Here is a 14,311-nt window from a genome sequence, read left to right as displayed (position 1 = left end):
TTACTTGAAACTTTTCCTGCAGTATTTTCAAAGTATAAAAACACGTAAGAGAAACAACATGTGTGTGTTCCTTTTGTGCGGGGATGTGTCTCTCTCCAGGGACCTGAGCTGGAATCGGCGCTATGCCAGCTGTTTTTCCGAGATCCTGACTTGCTTGGAATATTTCCTGGGAGCCGGTTCCTATTCTTCTGGCCAGCCACCTGTAAGCCGAGGCGGAAGCTGAGAAGGAGGAGTGAAGTGGGTGGAGATGGTTATGTTGTTAACATGACTTCATTACCCTGCAACGCAAGCCCTGAGCTCCTGAGTCCACACATTTTTGAACAGGGTGTGTGGCTGATTTATTAAAGCCATCCAGGTCAGGCAATCTGAGTGTTGTTATTTTAATTTAAAATTTCAGAAGAGATTCAAAGAAATTATGAATTTGAGATATTTATTAGTGACTTACACGTAACATGTCAAACTAAAGTCGAAGATAACAGTTTGTTTGGTTAAGGGAGGCATCTGTGCCCACAAGCGAGTATTAATTTCACTTCTACTCTATCAGTGTAAATGACATAAACCCAAGACCTTTACTTTGCTTTGATATTTAAAATTTGAATACAAGAAAAGGAACATTTTTTTTGTTTGTTTATTTACACTATAACAGTGTTCATTGTTTTGGCATCACACCCAGTGCTCCATGCAGTACGTGCCCTCCCTACTACCCACCACCTGGTTCCTCAACCTCCCACCCCACCCCCCCACGAAATAAGTCAAGCCGGGGGGGGGGGGTGGGGGAACATTTTTTTTTAATGCTGTGATGCTCCTCCACACCTATGATAGGTTTCCCATTGGGTCTGAGGAAGGTGGTCACGTGGCAGCTGGCAGAGTGGACAGGTCCCACTGGACCTGACTGGTAACACAGTCCACCTCAAGTAGGAGATGGTCTAGATCAATTCTTCTCAATATGTGGTCCCCAGATCGCTAGCATCAGCATCACTGAGAAGCAAGAACCCATGCCAGACTGCTGAAACCCAAACTCTAGGGTTAAGCCTCCACAGCCATGTCTCTTCAGCAGCTTCTGGGTGATTCTGTCTGTGCTGAAGTTTGAGAATGACCTGGGTCATGCCCACTGAGTGGACTGAACCATTATTTCTGAAAGTAGCTTAGTTAAAGATCAACACAGAAAATGTGTGTAAAACACTGTAAGAACAATAGAAACAGTGAAGTCTGATTTCATACATACATCAGGATAAAGACAAACTCGAACATTTTCAATCATTATTCAAATCCAGACAATTTGTTACTCATCATAGTTCTGGATTGGGAAGAACTAAGCACGATTCTGGAAGTGTGACCATGTCATTCCATAATTTGTGGTCTTTTGAGTGACCTCCTTTCCAAGATATTTCTCAGCAATATCTGCATTACCGTTAAGGGTCTGCTAGTTTAATGGCACGTCAGTTAACACATAGCCATGGGTGGCATGGCCTTCCAAATCTGTGGAGTAAATCGGGTGTCTGCTGCAGGGCAGTACCCTCGGGGAGGGATGAGAGTTCCTCTAGCATGAGGAACAACGAGCTAGTAAGTGAGTTCTCCTCACAGTGTGCTCACTTTTCAGACATCCACATTCAGACTGTTGGTCAGAACACGAAGTCATTCCCTCTTGTAACATCACAAATAATGGCAGAAATACTATATTTGCAAAATTAGCTATTTTACTAGGCACTCAGAGTTGTACATGGCCACTTTGCATCCACACCCTTCTGCAGGCAGTAGACGCCCTTTGGGTTGGATAGCTCATCTCTATAGGCTTCAGGCCATCATCATCCTCCCACTCTTTTGGGTTTAGTAGGGACAATATGGGATATAACCTTAAAGATGACTCAAATGTATTCACATGATCCCTTTCAAATGCTTGCATGTTCAAGAAGCGGACTTTCAGAGAGCAAATGGGCTTTAATGCTGGAGAAGACCCCGGAAACCTCATGGCCCATCCCTAAAGCTGTGCCCAAGACAACCCAGGGGGTGACTGGTACCCAGGCCCTTGGATTTCTTACACCAGTTCATCCTCCTGTTCCTTTTTGGTCTCTTTCATAAACTGATAATAAGAAGGTAAAAAAAAAGGAATATTAACATCACCGCTGTGGTTCCATCAGCAGCAACAACAACTCTCTCCTGAGTTCCCCCAGCTCTGGGACCATCTATGAACCTGCCCACAGCGTCCCATGCTGCTCCCGCTCAGCATTGTATGAGAATGGTAATGATAAGTATGTGCATTTTAACATCTTTTTCTCCAGACTGCAAGGTCCAGGAAGACGAGTATATTTTCATTTGCTCTACTCTGTGGCCCACACCCAACAGTGTATCTATCATATTGTAGGTCCTCTACTAATTTCCCCATGGAAGTAATAACTAATAATTAACGCACGTTTCGACCCTGTAGCTCACACCATGCTGTGCTTTTTCATATCAGTTTTCAAGCTTGAACCTTTTGCTGGGCTGAATCAAAGTCATTTCTCACCCCCACATCTAGTGCAGTGCTTGGCTCCTAGGGATTTCAAACTTGTTTTATTACTGAGTGAATAACTCTTGGGCTCTGGGAATGACTAAATATGGCCTTGATTCTCACTTTTATTGCTGACCAGGGACTTTTAAATGAAACATTCTATGTTCCAGTTTTCTCATCCATTATACAGGCATAATTATACGTGTCTTTGTCTCCCTGGGACATTGCAAAGTCTATGAGAAAAATGGTAATACAACACAATAAGCCTTGAAAACAAAGGTGTTATATAACCCTGTGAGAACAACAGTAAAGTTATTACTTGTGTTCTGTTCTTTTCCTTCCAAAAAGATGAAGTTTGACCCCTGAAGGCCTCATATACTTTGGGATGGAAAATTCGAGAAGCATTGATTTGTACTATGGTGGCATGAGAGACTATACTAGATCTTCTCCTAGACAATGAAATAGCTGAGCAATGGGCAAGAAGCAGGGCCGGAGATCTCTCTCAGACCCTGGCCCCGTGATTGAGACCCTGTCTTATGACTGGGTGTGCAGAATTCTGGAGGGTTTTGAGGACCTTGGAAACGATAGATAAAGGGACAGCAGGCTGCACTGTTGCTCTCTGTAATTCAGGCTGCTTTTATGGGGGGTCCAGGCACGAACATATTCTGCTTAGAGATGATGTTTTTACTCATTTTTATTTAAAAGTAAGAATAACAAATTATTTTTACTAAAGGAAATAGCAGTAGGCATCTCAGATACAGCTTTTCTGCAAAAGCCCTGGAAACTGCGGTGATTCTCTCATCCTTGCAGGCACATCCGTTATCCACAATCCCTATGGGGTCTCATTCAACACTGATTTAAACAGATCCGCATTGTGTGTGTCTGACTGTTCTCTTGCAGAACACAGGGTTGAGTCTGAGCACTCACAAGCACAGACGGTCCAACAGGATGAGTTGTGCATAGCCTGGCCTGGGCTTGGGAAGCCGCTGGTGATGCCTGAATCACTGAGGCAGCCTATAACCGAGGAGAGCATTTGACGCTCCCTCGCCTGCCTGTTCTCCGCTTCCTGGCCCCACTAGCTCAAGTGAACAGTGGAGTTTCCATCAGCCAGCCCCACCCTTCAGCGGGGTCCAGGTAGGTGAGAAAGAGGCATCAGATGCTTGACCCCCCTGGAGATCAAAGGCCGATCTTCTATTGGGAAAAGAGTGTCTCGTGGACAAAAGCCCCAGATAGAAAATCACAGCAGTTCTCACCAAAAAACTAGTTGTTTTAAATATATTTCAGGGGCGCCTGGGTGGCTCAGTAGGTTAAAGCCTCTGCCTTTGGATCAGGTCATGATCCCAGAGTCCTGGGATCGAGCCCCGTATGTGGCTCTCTGCTCAGCAGGGAGCCTGCTTCCTCCTCTCTCTCTGCCTGCCTCTCTGCCTACTTGTGATCTCTGTCTGTCAAATAAATAAATTTTTTTAAAAAGAATATTTGTTCTAAATATTTTTCAGAAAAAATATGGGTGTGGCTGGCCTTTTAAATTGTTTTCTTTCCAGTAGAATGCTTTCAGGACCAGGTCAGGGCTCTCGAACACGACTCACCTGTGCCAAGCCACATACGGGACTTGCCGTAAGCCCTGCAGCCAAACTGAAATGCTGCTTCCCTTTGCTCCTCTTTAGTTACAGACATGGATGTTTTCAAGAATCATTGTTTGAAGAATCGGTTTTGTTGTCGTTGTCATCAATGTTCTGTGTTCGGGGGCCCGTCCCCTACACGCCCTTGTGCTAACAATTATTGTACTTGATGGACCGAGCATTGAACTTCAGTGTTGGATGAGATGCCATAGGGTCATGCAGCCCACGTGGAAGAAACGAGGACAAAAACGGACAGAGGGTGTTGCACATCACACTGTTTATTAGGGCAAGGTAAGGATTGGAAGCGGGTATGGCACACCAGAGAGCTTCTCAGCTAATCCATCCATGCCCTTTCTTCCCGAGTGCACAGTGGCACGACATTTTACAGGGTTCCTGGGAGTGAGGTGAGGGGCAAGGGAACTGGTGGAGTCCAAGCCAATGGACATGGGTAGACATGAGGTGATCAGTAACACGGGAAGGCCCAGCACACAAGACCTCTCCACCCAAGAGTCCCCATGCTCTTTCTTCAGCCGTTGACTTAGTGCAGACTTGGGTGCCAACTTGGAGATCATCAATCCAAGATGGGAGGAGCATGTGTCCCGGGGCCACTGAATGGGGAAGAGCTACCTGTCCACCAGGAACACTGTTTTGGATTTTACACGACAGAGGAAGAAACAAGACATAATTTTCACACTTTGGAGTCATCCCATCCTCACTTTACCTCCGTGCCAGGCCTTGGCTGCCTGTACCACCCGGAGCCCAGACACAGTGCACGCTAAGGCCATCTGCTTAAAAAACAGCTGCCCCATATTGATGAGAAAGAAAACTGCTCTTACCAACAAGGGGCCATCAACAGACTACCTGAAAAAAACCAAGCAGAAGTAAGCGAGGACTGGCCATAGCTGTTGGTCACGCTCCCGCTGTGGCAATTCTGTGGGGTTTGTGTCCCCTCGTTGGGACTCGGAGGCTGGTAATAGGATTTCTGGCTTCCATAGCTTCTGGTCTGCTAAAATAAAAAGGCTGGCTGGCTGTCACATACTGGTGCGGATTTGAACTTCCTCATCCAGCAGTCCATGTTTCCAGCAGTTGTGAAGAATGGATCGGGGACATTTGGAAGCACGGACGTGTTAGTACAGCCTCTGCTTCCAAGCAGCATCTGCACCAAACACGCACGGGGGTCGTGCTTGCCAGAGCTGAACGGGACCCTCAGGAGTGCTAGGGCACAGGTGTGTTTGTGGATAACGGATGTGCCTGCAAGGATGAGAGAACCACCGTGGTTTCCAGGGCTTTTGCAGAAAAGCTGTTTCTGAGATGCCCACCGCTATTTCCTTTAGTAAAAGTGATTTGTTATTCTTATTTTTAAATAAGAATGAGTGAAAACATCATCTCAAACCAGAATATGTTCGTGCCTGGACCCCCCATAAAAGCAGCCTGAATTACAGAGAGCAACAGTGCAGCCTGCTGTCCCTTTATCTATCGTTTCCAAGGTCCTCAAAACCCTCCAGAATTCTGCACACCCAGTCATAAGACAGGGTCTCAATCACGGGGCCAGGGTCTGAGAGAGATCTCCGGCCCTGCTTCTTGCCCATTGCTCAGCTATTTCATTGTCTAGGAGAAGATCTAGTATAGTCTCTCATGCCACCATAGTACAAATCATTGCTTCTCGAGTTTTCCATCCCAAAGTATATGAGGCCTTCCAGGGCCAAATTTCAGCCTCCTGTCCTCAGTCTGAGAGGCTTCTGTCCCCTTCTTCGCATGGAGCCCATACTGATGACGGCTGGTGGCCACTGTCCAAAAGCTCATGGTGGTTACTGATCCTTGACCCTACTCGTATTTGGAGACAGGTGCTTCTTCCGTGGGGGTAGAGGTTGCCTGTGCAGTACAGGGTGCTTGGCACCCCCCAGGCCCCAGCCTGTTCCATGCCAACTGCCCTGACAGCAGCAAATGTCTCCAGACATGGCCAGATGTGCCCCAGGAAGCAATCTTGTCCGCCATTGAGAATCAGTGTTCTACACAGTAGAACAGCAAGGAACGGGAAATGTGTAACTTCTATTTGATTGTTGACAAAATGTTAAAACTATAAAATCTTAAATTCTGGTGGTAATTTAGAAATCAGCTAATGTCCTGCTGGCGCCCAGCCTGTCTCACATGGACCTGGCTCCACTGGCTTCTGGGATCCCTGGTCACGGGGGAGGGGACCAGATCTTCCAGGAGCATTTACCTGGAGATGGCAGGGCTTCCCATAGATAAACACGGTTCCCAGGACACATTTGCTTCTAAAAAGAGAAATGGTGAAGGTATTGTAAACACCAGAAACGGCATTCACTCGGGAAATTGCTTATGTCAGCTCTTACCAAATGCTCGTAAACCACTTTCTTCATTGCAAATGCTCTGAGTTTGCTCGGTTCTTATTAAGGAATCATGAGAATGTAATCAGCACATAATTTAAGGGTGATCCACCTTTCTGGGTCCATGCAAACTGGATTTTAAATAGATGCTTCATCATACAGCACTTGATGTGCTTAACATTTTAGAGAGAATAGGATGTAATGTTAATTTCTAACTTCACCCACTTAACAACATGCCCAAATCATACCTCCTCATACTCCTGCTCTTTGCCCTCTTGAGTGAAAGGAGAGGTTTTATCTCATGTACCCCAGACACTCCTCTTCCAACAAACTTCTGCATATACGCACCTGATGAAGTGGTTACTTGAAATATTTGAACACAAACATGATTTTCTGTGATATGTTCTTTTCTTGTTATCATGAATCCATTGGTATTTCAAGAGAAAACATAAATATTGAAATAGTTACATTTCCCTTGGCTGTGAATATACGCACAGTCAGCAGGTAGCATCTGCTATAGACTGAATGTTCTCCCCTAAAATTCATGTCCTATCCCAGTCCCAAGGTGATGGTGTCAGGATGTGAGGCCTAAGATTAGGTCATGAGTGTGGAGTTCTCACAAATGAGTGGCCCTTATGAAGAGATCCCAGAGAGCTCCTCCAGGAGGAGGGCACAGCTAGAAGACAGCCGTCTAGGAACCAGGAAGGGGACTCTCACCAGCCACAGAATGATTTCTCTGGAAGAGTGAAAAGTAAATTTCTGTGGCTTCTAAGCTACCCTACGTAATGGTGTTTTGTTGTAGCTCACCAATGGGCTAAAATAGCACACAGGTGGGTTATTATCTGAACTCCTATGTTCCTAATCTGCATAAACAACCAAAGAACTGGCCTTGACCCTTAGGAGGTTTTCATATCCCACAGCAGAATCCTGGGGTGGACTTTGGGAGATGTTTGAGACTGTAGCAATCATAGCTTGCCTTAAAAATCTCAGCACATGGCCCTTCACAACATAGGGTCTGTTTCATCTGAAATGTAAGGGTTGGAATCCTTGAATCAGTAGAAATGTCCACTAGCCAGATTTATCCCAGTAGCAACTGCCCAGTAGGATACATTTATAATCAACTATTGTTTTTTGTTGTTGTTGTTGTTGTTGTTTTTGTTTTTTTTTTGTTTTTTTTTTTTTAGTTCACTGGAAAGATTCGAAGATTTGTAAGTAATTCAGAACATGCACTAAGGCTCGAGGCTCTCACTGAGACGACGAGCCGGTGACAAGAGTCAGAGCTCATTCATGCTGGCTGCCTTCTGCCCCTTCCACTCGTCCTGCTGAGTCCCCGTGCTGGCTCCTTACTTATCTCTCTGACCCAAGGAGCCCACTCCTGGGACCCGAAGAAAGACTCTTCTTTCTTTCTTTTTTTTTTTTTAATATTTTATTTATTTGACAGAGAGAAATCACAACTAGGCAGAGAGGCAGGCAGAGAGAGAGGAGGAAGCAGGCTCCCCGTGGAGAAGAAAGCCCAATGTGGGGCTCGATCCCTGGACCCTGGGATCATGACCTGAGCCGAAGGCAGAGGCTTTAACCCACTGAGCCACCCAGGTGCCCCACCCGTCTTCTTTCTATCCATGATCACTCCACTGATAAGCTCATCACCTCTCATGCTTTCAACATCGTCTGCAATAGATTCAGTCCACATTTTAATCCTCAGCCTGGTACTTTCCCCCAAACTCTGGATACATATACACAGCAGCCACTCAGCAGCTCCACTACATGTTCCCAAACATCTACAACTGGATGTGATCCAAAACTGAGGTCTTGTATAACCTAAATCTGTTCCTTCTTACTGTTCTCCATCTCTATAAATGAGAACGTCATTCTTCCATTTCATCTGCCAAAAGATGTGGATTCCCCCTTGGCCCCTCCCTTGCTGTCATACACCATGTGGCATGTGACAGCAATTCCTACTGACTCCAGAGTTAAAACACACCCAGACTCTGACGTCTTCCTCCTGGCTGTCACTCTCATCCAAGACACAGACGTCTCTTTTTTTTTTCTTTAATTGAGGAAAAACTATACATAGAGTGAAACACATTGATCTTAAGTGTGTGATCCAATGAATTTTATGAATGTATAAAACCCTGTCACCAGCACGCAATCAAGAGATAGAACATTTCTATATTTCCCTGTGCCCCTCACCTTCCCTCTCCCATGACAACTACTGTTCTGATTTTCTATCAGATGTCTTATTTGATCATTTATCATACATTAGTATTGCCCACTCCTTAATATCATTTAAATGGAATCATCCAGTATTTACTCTTGTATCTGGCTTACCTCACTCACTATAGCTTTAAAGGGTGTATTAGTATAGTTAATGGTGCATTATTTTTTATTGCTGGGTAGTATCCCATGGTACCAATATACCACGCTTTTTTTTTTTTTAATGGAGGTTCCATGCTCAGTGCAGAGCCTGATGCAGGGCTTGATCTCACAATCCTGAGATCATGACCTGAGCAGAAATCAAGAGTCAGATGCTTAACCAACTAAGCCACCCAGGCCCCCCCAATTTTCTTACTGTGTTAACATTTTCCAGATAAAAGGAACTGATAGTGTGTGTGTGTGTGCGTGTGTGTGCATGTGTGTGTGTGTGTGTGTGTGTGTGTGTACAGAGACAGGAATTGGCTCATGTGTTTGTGCTCATCGGCAAGTCTGAATTCTACAGGGAAGGCTGGCAGACTGGAGATCCATGGAAAAACTGATGTTCCAGCTCAAGTTTGAAGGCCATCTGGACGCAGAATTCCTTCTTCCTTGATGACCTGTCACATTTTCTTAATACCTTCAACTGCTTGGATGAGGACCACCCATATTATGGATGGTAATTTGCTTTATTTGATGTCTACAGATTGAAATTTCATCTTGTCTAAAAACAACATCTACATTGGTGATGGTCTAAGCCCACGAGCACAGTAGCCTTACCAAGTTGACACATAAAAGTAACCAACATATTTATCTGTTTGCTAATGGATAGAATCTTTGTTCCCAGTTTTAGACCTCCGGGAATAAACATTTTCTGTAATTCTTACTGTGGAAATTTATTTTCATTTCTCTTGGGTAAGTATCTAGAAGCAAAATTGCCAGGTTATGGGGTCCTTATGTATTGAACTTTTCAAGAATCTGCCAAACCATTTTGAAAAGATTTTCCCTAGAGACCATTTAGCTGGAATGACCATAGGAATGCTCACATGGTTGATCTAATCACAAAAATCGATTTGCATTATATTTTAGCTAGATTGCAGCTATATATCAAGGAGCTCTTCCAGAAAACTCTTAGTGGATCTCCTTTTTACAGCACTGGGGCTTGTGCCATTCACTATCCACTGAACATTTTCATTTTCTTTGTAATAAGCTGAGGAAACAATGGACCACTAGCTAGTTTTCCCAAGAAAGTCCCGTTGAGATCCGTGTGCACACTTCTTGGAGATGTTCACTTTGTCACCACAAATGGAATATGTTAGTCTTGCAAAGTCATTGTGGGAGGTTTCTAGGCAAAGATGCACCTTGTCGGTGTTTAATATCAATGCTGAAAATAGAAAGATCCCTCATTGGACCTTTCTCATGAGGTCACAGAAGGGTGATTAGACGTAACCAGTGCCCATCTTTCTCCCTCAAGACAGGTGCTCGCAGGAAGCCTTGTCCTCACCTGTTTTAGATGAAGCAAGGTCAGGACGACAGCTCAGACATAAAAGAAAGAACATACAAGGCTGCTTCCAGTGGAGGATTCCAGAATGCCACTTGCTTTCATGTGACTGGAGCAGAAAGGGGCGTGAAAACAACACTTTTAGTGATACTTTGTCATGTTTAATTTTTTTCCTATAATTCATCTAAAAGAATAAAAACCAGGTGTTCTCTACAAAAAAAGCATGTCAGCTCTGATGTGGAAGTGTGCCTGGCACAGCTACGGATTGATTCTTCTACATCCGTGTGTAATTCCGGAGAGAGAAGAATGGCTATTGACTGCGTTGTACTGTACCCTTGCAAGTACTCAAGAACAGTAACTTTTATCACGGGTCTCTTGGGTTGATTGCCCTACCTTTCTATGAGCATTCTTTTAAAACATAGGAAATGATTTATCAATATTATAATGCATAAAGTAACATATATAATATTATATATATAATATAATATATATTATATATATATAATATTATAATGCATAAAGTAACATATAATTATGTGTCAGACATCAGGGGTATAGTAGGTGAGGAATCAATAAACTTACCCAAAAAACAAGTTGAAAATCCTATAATTGAAGTTTTCAAAAAAGAAACGGATCAGATTGCTATTTTTCTCTAGGAAGAACATGTGGAGAGGTGAGGAATGGGGGGTCTGAGGTGAGGCCCCCTAAGGAGTGTATATGATCCTGGCCTCCACAAGCTTGGAAAGTCAGGAACATTTTTGATCCAGGAGCTGTGATTTGTGATTGAAATCTTCATCATTTAGAACGACCATTATTCCTTCACCCCAACATACGTGCGTCTGCAAGACATAACACACAAAGAGTGGTATTCTTTACATTTAAGAGAGAGATGGGGAATGTAGTTTGAATTTTGTGTAAAAAATTCAGAGAACACAGTACAGAGTCAAAGACCCAGATGTGCTTTCTCTATATTCAGAGAAAAGGTGAGTTTAGTTTGAAATTATCTATTCAAGTCTGAATAAATATATGTGATGAGGTCTCCACTCCTTATCCCATTGGTAAAGTATATTAAATTATTTTCCTGATGTTAGACCAGAATTTCATTCCTGGACTAAATCCTGTTTGTTCACGGTATATAATGTTTATGTTGCTACTATTTTCATGAGGATTTTTAAAATCTATATTTATACTGGTCTGGTCTGGAGTCTCCTTTCCCTGTCCTGCCTTTATCTGGTTTTATTATCATGATAATCCTGGCTTCATAAAATGAGTTGAGATGTACTCCTTCCTCTTCTGTTTTTGGAAGAGTTTGTGAAGAATCAGTATTAATCCCTTTAACGTTGATAGAATTTACCACTGAGGCTCCCTGGGCCTGCACTTTTCCTTGTGGGATTGTAGTCCCTAATTCAATGTCTTTGTTACAGGTCTATTCAAATTGGCTATTTCCCCTTATGTCAGTTTTGTTGATTGGCATCATTCGATAAATGTGTGCCCTCGATCTGAATTAACTAATCTGTTGGCATGTAGATGTTCAGAGTATCCCTTATATTCCTTTTCATTAATGTCTCCTCTTCATTCTTGATTTTGTGATTGCATCATAGCGTTCTCTGGGTCATTTTAATGGAGAGTTTATCAATTTTCTTGATCTATTTCAAGAACTATTTTTTTTCCCCTCTCCATTGTTGTCCGTGCTGTAGTTCATTAAGAACCTGTATTCTTTCTCCAGTTTCTCAAGGTGGAAGGGAAATCAACTGACTTGAGAACTTTCCTCCTCTTCAATAGAGGTGTTCACACATACATTTCTAACAAGTGCTTTGCTGCATCCTATACATTCCAGAGTGCTGCTGTCTTCACTTTCATTCACCTCCAAGTAGTCCTTATCTCCCCTTCTGATTTCTTCTTTGGATCATTGGTTATTTCGAGTCAGTAGTTTAATTTCAACATGTTTGTGGATATCTGAAATACCTTCCGGTTATTGATTTTGAATTGTATTCCACTGTGACCAGAACAAATACTTTGTGTAATTTCGGTCTTCTTAAATGGATGGAGGTCTGCTTTATGGCCTTGCCTTCAGTCCCTCTTGGAGGATGCTCCCCCTGTGTGCTGTGTCTGGGTGGAATATGGCAGATGTCAGTTGGTCAACTGGCTGAAGGTCCCATTCGCATCCCCAAGCTCATGCTGGCCCTCTGACTAGTCATAGCAGCCATTCCTGAAGGTGGGTATTAGCGTCTCCAGCCACGACTGTTAAATTACCTACTTCTCCTTCCATTCTCTGCAATTCTGTCTCATGTACCTTCTCAGTATGGAGATTGTTTGTAGGTTTGCAATTTTCCTGTCGCTTTATTTTCCTAATGGGTTGATTCTTTTGTCTTCCAAATACCTTTCTTTGTCGCTAGTACTAATTTTGTCATAAAGTATTTCGTTTGACGTTAATACAGGCTACGTTTGCTTGATTTGTATGCTTCTGTCTTTTTTCCTTTCTGTTTGTGTCTTTATCTAAAATATGTCTCTGAAGAGAGCAGACATTCCTATCATTATTTAATCCAGTCTGCCAATCTCTGCCTGTTGGTGTTCCTTATCTGATAAGTTTGCTCATATTTTTTGTTTTGTTCAATTTCTGACTTTGTAGTATTGAGTATTGAAATATATATATATATATATATATATATATATATATATATATATATCCCCTAAGAGTTCACATCAGACACACATATCCCAAAAATGTCCTCTCAAACTGCGGCTTGCATCAACCTCTAACATATTCTTAATGGTGTCTTTTAGGAGTGGAATTTTTAATTTTAACAAAATTCAATTAATATGTAACATTTTACTTATGCTTTGTGCTTTCTTCTCATCTCTTCAAGAAATGTTTGCCTACCGTAAAATTGGAATTATATCCTCCTATGTTTTGTATCCAGAGTATTCACTTATAGTCCTAATTTAATTTTATATTTAGAGTTTTATATTTATATTTTGAGTTTTTAGTGTTTCGGTGAATGATTCATTTCAAGTAAAAATTTTATATGGTGTGACCTAAGGATCAAGGTTCATTTTTTTCCATATGAATATTCAGTTGTTCCAGCACTTGTTAAAAAAACTTCATTAAAAAGTCTTTCCTGCTAAAATTTGTATGGAATCAGAAGAGACCCCGAATTGCTAAGGAAATGTTGAAAAACAAAAACAAAACTGGCGGCATCACGTTACCCGATTTCAAGCTTTACTACAAAGCTGTGATCACCAAGACAGCGTGGTACTGCCATAAAAACAGACACATAGACCAGTGGAACAGAGTAGAGAGCCCAGATATGGACCCTCAACTCTATGGTCAAATAATCTTTGACAAAACAGGAAAAAACATTCAATGGAAAAAAGACAGTCTCTTCAATAAATGGTGCTGGAAAAACTGGACAGCGATATGTAGAAGAATGAAACTCGACCATTCTCTTACACCGTACACAAAGATAAACTCGAAATGGATAAAAGACCTCAACGTGAGATAGGAATCTATCAGAATCCTAGAGGAGAACATAGGCAGTAACCTCTTCGATATCAGCCACAGCAACTTCTTTCAAGATATGTCTCCAAAGGCCAAGGAAACAAAAGCGAAAATGAACTTTTGGGACTTCATCAAGATCAAAAGCTTCTGCAGAGCAAAGGAAACAGTCAACAAAACAAAAAGGCAACCCACGGAATGGGAGAAGATATTTGCAAATGACAGCACAGACAAAAGGTTGATATCCAGGATCTATAAAGAACTTCTCAAACTCAACACATACAAAACAGATAATCCTATCAAAAAATGGGCAGAAGATATGAACAGACACTTCTCCAATGAAGACATACAAATGGCTATCAGACACATGAAAAAAATGTTCATCATCAGGGAGATTCAAATTAAAACAACATTGAGATACCACCTGACACCAGTTAGAATGGCCAAAATTAGCAAGACAGGAAACAACGTGTGTTGGAGAGGATGTGGAGAAAGGGGAACCCTCTTACACTGTTGGTGGGAATGCAAGTTAGTGCAGCCACTTTGGAGAACAGTGTGGAGATTCCTGAAGAAATTAAGAACAGAGCTTCCCTATGACCCTGCAATTGCACTGCTGGATATTTACACCAAAGATACAGATGTAGTGAAAAAGAAGGGCCATCTGTACCT

Source organism: Meles meles, chromosome 3 (genome assembly GCF_922984935.1).
Source record: "Meles meles chromosome 3, mMelMel3.1 paternal haplotype, whole genome shotgun sequence".
Classification (NCBI taxonomy): domain Eukaryota; kingdom Metazoa; phylum Chordata; class Mammalia; order Carnivora; family Mustelidae; genus Meles; species Meles meles.
Note: the sequence above shows the minus strand (reverse complement) of the source record.